Source organism: Podarcis pityusensis (genome assembly GCF_964106645.2).
Source record: "Podarcis pityusensis genome assembly, chromosome: 8".
Classification (NCBI taxonomy): Eukaryota; Metazoa; Chordata; class Lepidosauria; order Squamata; family Lacertidae; genus Podarcis; species Podarcis pityusensis.
In genome coordinates, this window is record NC_138033.1 from 51,799,811 (window position 1) to 51,812,300 (window position 12,490).

Sequence of the window (12,490 nt, forward strand, 5' to 3'; positions counted from 1 at the left end):
GGTCAAACCCTGCACCTCAGCATAATTGCCTGGCTGAAAAACTGAGCCTATGGCGGACTGGAGCTCAGAGACAGAAAACTTGCTTGTCATGCAGAAGGTCCCAGCTTCAGTTCCCAGCATCTCTGGTTAAAAAGGATCAGATTATAATTATTTAAAAATATGCTGGGATTACAAAATGCAGAATGAAGCATATGACCATATGTGGTGGACATGTCGTTATGCACAAAAGTACTGGAAGATTATAATTAGAAGAATAACAAAAACATGGAAATGTGAAGTTCCCTTAGATCCAGTGCTGACATTGCTGAACAAAAAAGACCCATCATAAAGAGACAACAAAATAAACATACATCCTGTCTGTTAACTAACTTCTTAAAAGCATCTTCAGTAGCTGCCTAAATAACAAGACTCTGGACACTTGTCTAATTTCAGCTGGGACCTTATTCCAGAGGGCTGGAGCTGTAACACTAAAAGCCCAGTTTCTAGTACAAACCAAGTGCACCTCCGGGACATGCAGTGCTGTCAGACCCATCTGTGGAGTGCAGTCTCTTAGGTAACCAGATCCCAAGTTCTTTAAGACTTTGAATGCTAAAAGCAGTTCAGGCCAGGCTGATCTTTCCTTGCTGGTGTTCTTCCTGAATAGCAATCAGTGGTCCTTTGGCTGATGGATGCGACCACAGTGTTCTCTCTTCCTTGCTTTTGCAAGTGACATTTGGAGCAGAATCTTCTTTCTGGCCAGGAAGCTCCTTGGATGGGTTCAGACTGAATGCACATTTAATCAGTAGATTAATAGACTAAAAATCATAAGATTTAACATTGCTTTAACCAGGTTGTAGCTCCAGTTAGGGTAGCTGGTGGCCTGCTATTCTTATTCAGTACTTTATTCAGCAATCTATTAACATAATTACTGTTGTTATAACTACTGATAATAAACATGACTATTTACACAGCATTGTAGCCAGGAAAAAAATGCCTTTTGACAGTTTTCCTTCACAACCACCATGGGAGAAGCTTCACTAGTGCTTGCATTTTTACAAACTGTAGAAAACTGAGGCTAGGGGCATATGCCTTGCCTCAGTTTATGAGATTTGCACCCTGGTCCTGCAAATCCAGTGCTTGTTACTACAGTGGCAACAATTATTTAATGGCAACTTCTTCAGTTGTTACAACCACAGAAACATTTATAGAGTAGTTTAGAATATTTTAAAGCAAGGCTGAGCAGAAAGGATCTTCTGGTCGACCTCAATAATTTGCAATAGATCACCAAGTGTTTCTGTTTCTTAATTGTCTAGGAATAGCAGCACCAAGAGCATGTTTCCTACCTAAATAAGGTTGCTGAAATGAAGAAAGCAGCAATTTTGGGTGTGAAAGGCCATGCACTCAACTCAGTCCTGATAAACAAATTCCTGGGGTTCAGAATGTGCTCAGAAGGACCCTCCCTTAAAAAAAATAAATCTAAATAGATGTCTTTTGCACATGATTCCTGTGTGCAGATATTGGATTTTTAGTAACAAACCAGCCCCAAAGCATATAAGATAAACTTGATGTCTGCCCACCCCCTGCTCTAAAGTTCTTCACATGCAGGTAAAGGTAAAGGGACCCCTGACCATTTAGGTCCAGTCGTGACCGACTCTGGGGTTGTGGCGCTCATCTCGCTTTATTTGCCGAGGGAGCCGGCATACAGCTTCCGGGTCATGTGGCTAGCATGACTAAGCCGCTTCTGGCAAACCAGAGCAGCTCACGGAAACGCTGTTTACCTTCCCGCCAGAGTGGTACCTATTTATCTACTTGCACTTTTGGGTGTGCTTTCGAACTGTTAGGTTGGCAGGAGCAATGGGAGCTCACCCCGTCACGGGGATTCGAACCGCCGACTTTCTGATCGGCAAGTCCTATGTTACTATTCACCCCCATATTGAAGATGTGGGAGAGGACTGAGGCTGTGAGAAGCTGGTTTGCCTATTAAGTTTGTGGCTAAGGCAGCCTTTAAACCAGGGATTTTATAGCTCAGGTTTCTGAGCCACCACGCTATATCAGCTCTCTCACAGAAGCAGTGTGGTGTAGCAGTTAAGGATGCCCATTGAGGAGGTTCAGCTGAGCTCCTCACTTAGCCATGAAAGCCACTGGGCAACATTGGACCAGTTACGTCCTCTTCTCTCTCCCTCCCTCTTTTTCTTTCACCTACCTCACAGGGTTGATGTGAGGAGAAAAATGTCGGCTGCCTCGAGTTCCTTTAAGGGAAAGGTGCCAAATACATATGTACTAATTTCATGTTGATTTTATGATGATGATTAAAAGCCATATTAAAAAGATGATGGGCAAGATAATTTCTAGAGCATTTTTGGAGGCTCAAAATGCCATACTATTTTATTTTGCTCGTACACTCCAGGTTCTTAGTATTGTTATTTATTTGTTTCATTTTTATACCCCCTACTTTCTCTCATGGGAGTTCAGAGTGATGAAATGACATCAAAACACAATCTATACATCATCTTTGAAAATACATTATTCAACACTAAATCCAAGTCCAGTCGTACCTTGGTTCTTGAACGCCTTGTGACTCAAAAATTTTGGCTCCCGAACGCCACAAACCCAGAAGTAAGTGTTCCAGTGTGTGAACTTTTTTGGGCAGCCAAACATCCGACGTGGCTTCCATAGCTTCTGATTGAGTGCAAGAAGCTCCTGCAGCCAATTTGAAGCAGCGCCTTGGTTTCTGAAAGTTTTCAGAAGTCAAACAGACTTCCGGAATGGATTCTGTTTGAGAACCAAGGTACGACTGTAATGTCAACATTGCAATATACTGGGGGTGAGGTGGGGGCTAGTAGTCCTCCAGATTTTGTTGGATTCCAATTGCTATCAGGCCCCGGCAGTATCAGAGGTGCCAACTTAAGAGCTGGTGGACTCGTAATCTGGTGAACCGGGTTCGCTTCCCCGCTCCTCCACATGCAGCTGCTGGGTGACCTTGGGCTAGTCACACTTCTCTGAAGTCTCTCAGCCTCACTCACCTCACAGAGTGTTTGTTGTGGGGGAGGAGGGGAAAGATTGTTAGTCGCTTTGAGACTCCTTCGGGTAGTGATAAAGCGGGATATCAAATCCAAACTCCTCCGTCTCCTCCACCTCCTCCTCTTCTTCTTCTAAGCCCCACCCCACACAATCCATCACATGATGCAGTGCACTCACACCATTTGAATGGCAATGCCCAGCAACTTTGGGGGGGCATGTCCCCCTCAAACATTTTAGGGGGGCAGTGAGGCCTTCATCCCCTAGAAGTTGGCTCCTTTGGCCAGTAGTCAGGGATGATGGGACTTGTAGTTCAGGACAACATCTGGAGGGCAAAAGGTTAGCAACTCATGCCACAGACATTTGTGTTTCAAAAGCCTGTAAGAGCAAACATGTCTTTAGCCCACAAATAATTGTGAACAATGTAGGAAGCAGGTGCACTTCTCCAGGGAGGGAGGCAGTTCCAGAAATGGTGCCACCACAGAGAAGGACCTGTCCCAAGCCATACTCACTGGCTGTGCTGCGAAGAGGACTTTGCTGCAGATCTCAAAGCACTGGCAGGCAGGAATTGGGGGAGGTGAACCTGCAAGTACTTGGTCCCTGTGCCATTTAGGGCTTTGTACAGGAGCACTACAATCTTGAATTATCGCTGATTATGATATGATAGTAATATTTTAATTGATTTTAATTGATTTCATAAGATTCATATACCACTTGTTTTTTTAATTAAAAAACCTCTCAAAGCAATCTGCTTTTTTTTTAATTAACAGGAAAAACTGTTCTAGCATGTGAGGGGGCCAGTTTAATTAAATTGTATGATTTGACATTTGAATAACTGGCATTAATAATTGTATTAATTGGACACAATTGGTATTCAGCAGGCTCATCTCAGCTATCTGCCAATCTCCAATTCCCACCACCCTTCTGAGTAATACCCCTCCCCACCTTCTCACTATATAGAAGGATCTGGCAACTTCTGTTTCAGTGTATCTGAAGAAGTGTGCTTGCACACGAAAGCTCATACCAAGAACTAACTTAGTTGGTCTTAAAGGTGCTACTGGAAGGATTTTTTTATTTTGACTATGGCAGACCAACACGGCTACCTATCTGTAACTGGAACAATTGGTATTGTCATTTATGAGGCTGCTACTGGAATGATATTGGAAAATAAATCAAAAAATATATTAAACAACAATAATAATTCAATTAATTCAGTTAATGAGAAGCACAGTGTTTCTCGAACTCTTGCTAGCTGGAAATAAAAGGTATTGGAGCAATGAAATTCATTATACCCTTCTTTGTAATTAAGACTACCTATCTGTGCACTCCCACTATAGAATTATCCTCCTCTCTGGGAGAAACTGAATGGAAAGTGGTAAGGCTGTATTCCTGGCAGAGGACAGCAGGCTGGTTTAGGGGAAGTTTCTTTGGGCTCTCCAGGGGTGGCAACTTGAATAAACTATTGGGGGTAAGCCCCGCCCCACATAATCGATCACATGACACGGCACAAACACAATTTGAATGGCAATGCTCATCAACTTAGGGGGTGACTGATTTTTTCAAATATTTTATGGGGGGGGGGGCGAAGACCCCTCAGCGAGTTGGCTGCTATGGGGCTCTCCAAAACATTTCTATTTAGTAAGTGAAGTGGAATGGCATCTGCTTTGCATGCAGACGTTTTGGGGTTCAACCTCCCGCTGCTTGAATCCTAATAGTGAGGCTCTCTGTATAGGCCAGTGAGCTAGATGGACCAGTGCTTTGACTCAGTAAAACTTTAATGTCCAACTCCATTCAACTCACAACCCCCCCTTCCAGGTATCAGCCAGAGGGCAGGGGCAAAACTAGGCTTTATTTCACCCGGGTCAAAGATTCAGCTTGGCATCCCTCCACTCACATCTGCGGACATACCCACACAGACTGGGAGCCTCAGTGACAAGCATTGGGACCCCCCGGAGGCTCTACCCGCAGCAAAAAACCTGGCTAGCCCCCACCCCCGTAACTATTTCCCATATCGTCGTCTACCCGTGGGCGTAGCCACGGGGGGAGGCAGCCGCCCCCCTAGATCCACAAGTATTATTGTAAAGCATTGAAAGTACTCAATTATCTAAGGTTTTGCCCCCCCCAGCAGAAGCCCCCCCCCCATTTAAGGGTATTACCCCTGATTTCCCAAAAAAAGCTCACAACTTTGGCTGACTACGCCCATGCGTCTACCTGATCCTTTCTTAACTGGATATACCAGGGATTTAACCGGGGAACTTTTGCGTGCAAAGCAAGTGACTGACCGTCGAGCGACGACCTTTTCCTATTTCTCTGCCCGCTCGCTGATCATTTCCAAGGAATGAAGCCGGCTTCAGTGGAAGCTTGGGAAACCCTCTGTGCTCCTAAGTGCGGTGGCTGCTACTGATGCTCAAAGGGAAAGCTCTTTGCATATGCTCAGAAACCATTTATCCACGCCTTTCTTCTTCTTCTTCTTCTTCTTTTTAAATGTAAGTTCCATCTCTCTCCAGCCACGAGGCGTTCTAGTCAATTTCATTCATTTTCGGCAATGGAGAAGAGACATTAAATTAGCCAATCACAAGCTCGGGGGCCTTTGATTGGTGGCCTGAGTGTCTCTAGTGTGTTACCGTATTTCTCCTCATTCTAGGGAACTGCCGCATCCCCCCCCCCTTTTTAAGTGTCCCATCCACCCCGCCCTTACAAACGTGGCCAGCGTCATTTCTCTCTGGAGTCGCGTGCAAACCTGCTCCTAAATCCGACTACCCTGCGCTCTAAAGGAGTATTATTTATTACGATCCTTTTTAAAACCTCCCACCACCCTTTTGTCGCGGAGAGAGCGCGGATATTCCAGCCGTCTTTCCCACGAAAGGGTTAGGCAGAGAAAAAAAGGAGAGATGGGACTTCACTTCGGTTTCCCCGCGATCTGAGCTCCGGAGCCAGAGCCACCCGGAACTTTGATCCGCATTCACTTTTATGATCCGAATGGATGTTCAGTGGGGAGCGGGCGGGGATACGTCGAACGACTGGCTCCTGAGTCAAGATTCTATTTTCATCAACCTCGCCCCGCGCCCTGGCTGCCCATTGCAGAGATGCTCTTCGGTCCTCAATCATGGAAACCCCACCGAAATAATTAAGTGGACTTAATTGCTTAATATGTTCAGGAATAGGGATCTGGTGGCTTCAGGAAGACTGAAGAGGAGGCAGCCGCACCCATTCGATCCACTCTTTCCCTCCTGGTTTTTAATTTTGGCATTCTTTCCTCAAAAAGTAATCCCATTTATTTTAACAGAATTTATTTCCGGGTAAGTGTGCTTGGCATTGCGGGTGGAATGTTTTTCTTCTCCCTTTTTTTCTTCCATGAATTTGGATTTTAAAACCACGTGTTTCCCCTCTGCACGTTCAAGCTCTGCAATGGGCATATTACATTATGGATGTATGTTTACCTGTGTTCTTAATAGGTATTATTTATTTCATACCCATCTAGTAGTCATTCTGTTTTTATTTATTTAATAAAGCACAAGGGGTTTTGACTTGCACTCAGCTTTTGATGTTCACAGCTTTGGCCCTGCTTTCAAAGCAGCCCTCTCAAGCTTAAAACTATTTCAGTAATGATGCAAGTAAATGGATTAGCAAATATAAGAGCTTTGCATCATACCTAAACCATAATGAATACTCAAATATTAAATGTGCTGCCGCTGCGCGCTCTCTCTCTCTCTCTCTGTGTGTGGCTGCAATCCTATGCAAAGACCTTTGGGAGTAAATCCCATTGATAGCACATCAGCTGGGGAGTAAAACCAATTGAAATTAATGGGTTTTCTTCTAAGTAAATGTGCATAGGACTGGGCTGATAAACATATCATTAAGTTCCTGCACTCACAGTCTCAAGTGTGTGTGTGTGTGTGTGTGTGTGTGTGTGTGTATCTCATGAACACACATTTTCTGTTTCTCAAATGATAGGAAAACTAAATACATTTATATACTTTGTCAAAAAACTACAGGGTGGTTTACAAATAGAATACAAATGTCAATACATTATATAACATAAAACATAACATAACATAACATAACATAACATAACATAACATAACATAACCCAGCAAAACATAACATAGCATCTAGACAAGATAAAAATCAAAACAGTTATGTAGATACAATTATAATAATGTGGAATGCATAATAAAATGCAGATTCTTGTAACAGCAGCAGTAGCATAAAAAATAAAAGAGGGAAAAATCAGCAGCAGAGTATCTAAAATGCAAAAACTGTGAACTGATACAGAATCTCCTCCCTATCCAAAGCTAACTCTTAATCCTGGCCTCCAAAGAAAACGACAGGCCCTCCCAGCTCTCATCTGTGACCTTTTCTTTCCTCTACCTTTGCCCTTCCCTTTTTGGTTTGCCCCCATAAATATTTCTGCAAATGCTGGAGTTCTTCCAAGCTTTCTGATACTTCCTTTATATGGATGGTGCCATTTGGGCGTATAAAGTTCTGCACTTTGATATTTTTTACACGCACACATTGAATTTACTTATTGCATTTATATCACACCTATTTTTCCAAGGAGCTCAAGGTGGCATACATGGTCCTCCCCCTTCTCAACCAGTCCCCAAAACAACTCTGTGCAGCAGGTTAGGCACAGTGATGGATCGACGTTATGTCACCCTGTGAGCTCCTTGGCTGAGTGTGGATTTGAACCCTGGTCCGACCTAGACCAACACTCCATCTACATCATAGCTAGCAGTCATTGATAGAGCTCTCTTCTCTAAATTTATCCACTTCCAATTGAAAGCCATCTAAGGTAGTGACCATTCACACATTGTGGAGCAACCAGTTCCAGAATTTTGTTGGACCAGTAGACTAATAGTCTACAAGGTACCCTCCAACTCATAAGAAGTCCAACCTTTTTGGAGCAGGCAAGTGGCCCATCTAGTCCAGCATCCTGTTCTTACAGTAGCCAAGCAGATGTTTATGGGATGCCCACAAACAGGATCTGAGCGCAAGAGCATTCTCTGCTCTTGGGATTCCTAGCAACTGGTATTCAGAAGCACACTGCCTCCCACAGTGGAGGTAGACATCTATGATTCTATAACCCTGATTTCTAGCACTGAGAAGGAAAAACAAAATCTTTCCACATTCATTTTCTCCACATTATTCACCTCAGCTATAGCTTCCCACCCTCACTTCACCCCACGCAGAACTCAGGCTGAAAAATACCCCACCCCCATCCACCCTGATATAAAAGGCAGTACAATTCTGGGAGATTCGTTTTCAGTAATAAATCCCTAGCATAGTACTTGCCTTTTCATAGTTGCCACATGCTGCTCTTATATATGGAGGTTCCATTTTGATATCATGGCTAAGTCACTGATACATCCCCCACAAAACCACCTAGATTTGCTTAACCCCACTTGTAGTGATTTATGTATAAGAACATATGAACATGTCTTGATTCAAGGCAAAGAGTGAAGACCTCTGCCCAACACTGAAGTGCGGCCCCTCATCTCTGAAAATATCTTCAACCAGTCTCCTCTCCCCCAGCTCAGACTGTGTGATTTAGCTGTGTGATTTTGCCCGTGCACTCTCAATCAAGCCGATTTCCAAAGTGATAGGAACTAGTAACTTGATTTTTTTTTTTTTGGAAAATGGAAACAGATGGTTCACAGGGTGCTAAATTTTGCCCTTATCTGAGTTGCAGGAAAGTGGGGTGGAGCTTGTGGGACAGAAAAGGGGAGGGCATAAGGAAGCAAAGTTTGTGTGTGTGTGTGTGTGTGCGCGTGCGTGCGTGCGTGCGTGCGTGTGGGGGATCCTCTATTTTGCCATACTTACTCTGCCCCCCCACATACCTTTTTTTCCGAATTGCAACCACCTTCGATGCAACCCATGACGCCAGTAAATAAAAATAGAGATAAATATCAAGCCCACTAAACGTTTACACAAAACCCAAGCATCCCAAATGCCTAATGTAAGCACCAAGCAGCTGTGTGCACTTCTAAAGTTGTTATAAATCCCTTTCTTTGTTATAAACAGGAAAGTACATAATATAAAGCAACAGGCCTGAGCACACGGAGACTCAGGCTCCCCTGGGACTTTGCCAAGTATTCCCCTGTTCATGACGTTTTGGGGATTGCCATTTCAGTGTGACCTCAAAACAGAGGTCATAAAATCATAACCAAAATGTAATAACCTAAGCCAAACCCAGTGGGGTCTTGGGGGTAGGGAAATACAAAATTGATTGGTGGTGGTGGTGGGAGATCAGGCCCTCAAATGGGGGGCTAGTCAACTCCAGAGTATGGCTTCCTAACACATCCTTTTCTTTATAGAACCTGAAGCACACTAGCACATTGGAAGGTTGTGTTCCTCAGCTTGTACATGTTCTGATCGGTTATATTGTTCTTTTCCAGAGCACCCATGTAAATTGGCCTGCTTTCCTTCTTCAGAGCAAATAAAGGATATTGAAAAGATACTCTTGAGATGATGTGTGTGTTTTAACAAGTTGTGCTGAAAGATTTATAATTATGCATTCAAACAGAAACCCATGTTTATGGATTTGCTCCAGCACTGATGTTCTTTGCCCACAAACAAAATGGTACTGGTTCTTTCTAGGTTTGCTTTTGTGGTGGTGGGGTGTGGCAGGGGCTTGGACGTGGCAAGGGTTCCACCCCAAATGGCCCCAACTCCTCCTAATCACTTTGGTTTGAACTTGCTTGCCCACTGTCCAGTGGTGGTTGGTACTGGACACTGGGACTGATAGGGCAGAGGATGGGGAGAGCCAATGAGAGGGGAAGCTAATTCTTTCTAGTCCCCCCCCCATCTTCTTCTCTCTGCTGAGTTCTGCATGGGCAATGCAGAGACTGAGGAAGAAGCTGACAGCCAGTGCTGGTTGCTTGAAGGCAGACAGGTGACACCTGGTGGAAGTTGGTGGAGCGGTGTCCCATTGACTGTAATAGTCCATTCTCCACTGCCTCTGTCTCTGGGTCTAATGCACATCACTACCTCAGAGGGAGAGGGCAAGGCTGCTGAAGGCTGCTGTTCCATGCTCCTGTCACTACTCACACACCAGGAAAGGATAGGTTAGCAACAGCAAACAGTAGGCAGCTCTGGGAATTGGCAGTGCCCTCCCCAATCTGTTGGAGTGGGGGTTTCAGCAGCAGGCTGTCAATGCTTACCCAAGCCAGCCCTGCCACATGCATAAAATCCTGTTCTTCTCATGATCTTTGAGCCACCTCCCCATGCTGCTTCATGTGAGGGTTCAAATGCATTGCAGGCTCACATCTCAAGACAAATCAGGAGAGACTATCTGAAGAAGTGTGCATGCACACGAAAGCTCATACCAATAACAAACTTAGTTGGTCTCTAAGGTGCTACTGGAAGGAATTTTTTTTAAAAATTGGTTTCTCTATTGTCAGTTTGTGGTGGTTGGTCACCATGGACAACAGGGAGTGTTGCACAACCAACACACAGAACTGTGGCCTTCCAGATGTTGTTGGACTTCAACTCCCATCAGCCTCAGACAGCAAGGCGAATGGAGGATGGGAGCCATAGGAGCCAACTCCTAGGGGCCATGGGGGCTTTGACCCCCCACAATAAAATATTTGAGAGGGCAGGCCCTCACAAAGTTGATGCACATTCCCATTCAAATGGTGTGTGCGCATTGCGTCATGTGATCCATTTAGGGGGGGGGCTTACCTCCCCCCCACAATATTTTATGATGGGAGCCATGGAGGATAGGAGTCCAGGAACATCTGGAGGGCCGCAGGTTCCCCATCTGTGAGCTACCAGAATGAACATTTTGTTTAAAACAAGTTTATTTTCATGCTTTTATTTCCTACATTTGCAATGTTTACAGCTGACACAATCCAGATGCCAGCCTGTTTTCACACTAGGAAGTAAAAGAAGAAGAAACCCTAGAAAAAAGGGAGAAGTGTTGTGGTGCCTTTCTCTCTTGTGTTCTTTTCAACACGTGTGAATGCTGCCAGTGCAAGGTTGAATGTGGGAGAGAAATTGCACACTCACAAGCACCCGTACACCATACAGGTTTTACATTGGTACTGACAGGCTGATTTAAGGAAAAGCAGACACAAGAGGCAGCCTGGTTTTTCTTTTTTTTCTTTTTTACAAGGCTTCAATTGGCTTAGTTTTAAATCAGCTCCGGATGTCAATGTAACCTATTGGCTGAGATGCAACACACACATGAGATTGTTCTGCTGAGTTCTCTCCAGGGGTGGATGGACCTGCCAAGAGGCAGCTGGTCGGGGGGGGGGGGGAATCATGAAAGGAGAGCAAATGGTCAAGTTCTTTACTTTCTCCAGTCCCCATGCTGGGTTTCTGCCACAGGCACCAAAATGTTCAATGCCATCACATGTCATCTCTTGTATTAACTGCAGTTGCACATAGGATAAGTTGTGGGAGAGGGGCTTAGGCATCAGTGATGGCTGGTGTCTGTTGCAACTGGTGGGGCAGAAGGCAAAGAGACCAGCAGAAGGTGGAGCCAGAGCCAATCACAGGTGGAGCCAACTAATTTTAGTTTTGCCATCATCGCTGCTGATCTCCATAAGGGACAACACTGATAGTAAGTAGGAAGCTGACAGCCTAGACTGGTTGTAAAGAAGCAGAAAGTGAGGTTGTAGCTAAGGGCAGACCAAGATTGGTGGGGCAGTGCCCCATGTGCCCTAATGAACCAGCCTCCATTGTCAAGCATCTTTCTTGGGGTCACTTATAGCAGGGGAAAGAATATGGCATGATAGAGGCTTTGGTCCTTTGTGTACATACTCATTCTCTTCTTCCCAAATAAATTTTGGGAAGTTTTTCCAAGCACTCTCAGACCTGGGAGAATTAATTGGTATACAATCTGATTGATATACAGGGCAAGCATAAATGAGCCCCGAGGCTGCAATACAATGCACAGTTATTTGGGAGTAAGCCCCTCTGAATTCAGTGGAAACCCCCCCCCCCCAATAAATATGCGTAGGGCTGGGTTTTAGAGGGAGGGAGGCACATGAAACAACATTTAAAGAATTATTCATGGTGTGTGGAAAGAGGGCCATAGAATCATTTTTCTCCCTTTCTTATTTCACAAGATTTATATACTGCTTGATTGTAGTAAAACCTCAAAGCAGTTTATAAAAAGAGTAACTCCAGAACTGGCGTTGTTCAGTGGCACTGACTACAGGACAAGAGAAAGTCCATCTTCACAAACCAGGCAGAATTAAGCTATGGAATTCATTCAGAAGATGTGCTGCTGCTGGCTACCAGCATAGATTCTTCAAAGGGACATCTCATTAGACCAATTATTGGATTGGAAGAAATCCATATTCCAATGACTCATAATAAATTGGTGCGGGGGGAGGGGGTTGCCTTTACACCCTGCTTGTGAGTTTCTTCTCAAAAACGCATCTGGCAACCCACTGCTGAAACAGAAAGCTGTTCTGGCCTGATCCAGATGGGCTGGGGTGGGCAACCTGTGGTTCTCCAGATACTGATGGATGGCAGTTCCTAC

At 44.6% G+C, this 12,490-nt stretch overlaps 1 protein-coding gene across 1 annotated transcript in view; it reads left to right on the forward strand.

Moving 5' to 3' along the window:
• Positions 1-12,490, forward strand: part of FOXL1 (forkhead box L1) — a 31,516-nt gene that overhangs the window by 14,957 nt on the left and 4,069 nt on the right. The window lies entirely within an intron of this gene.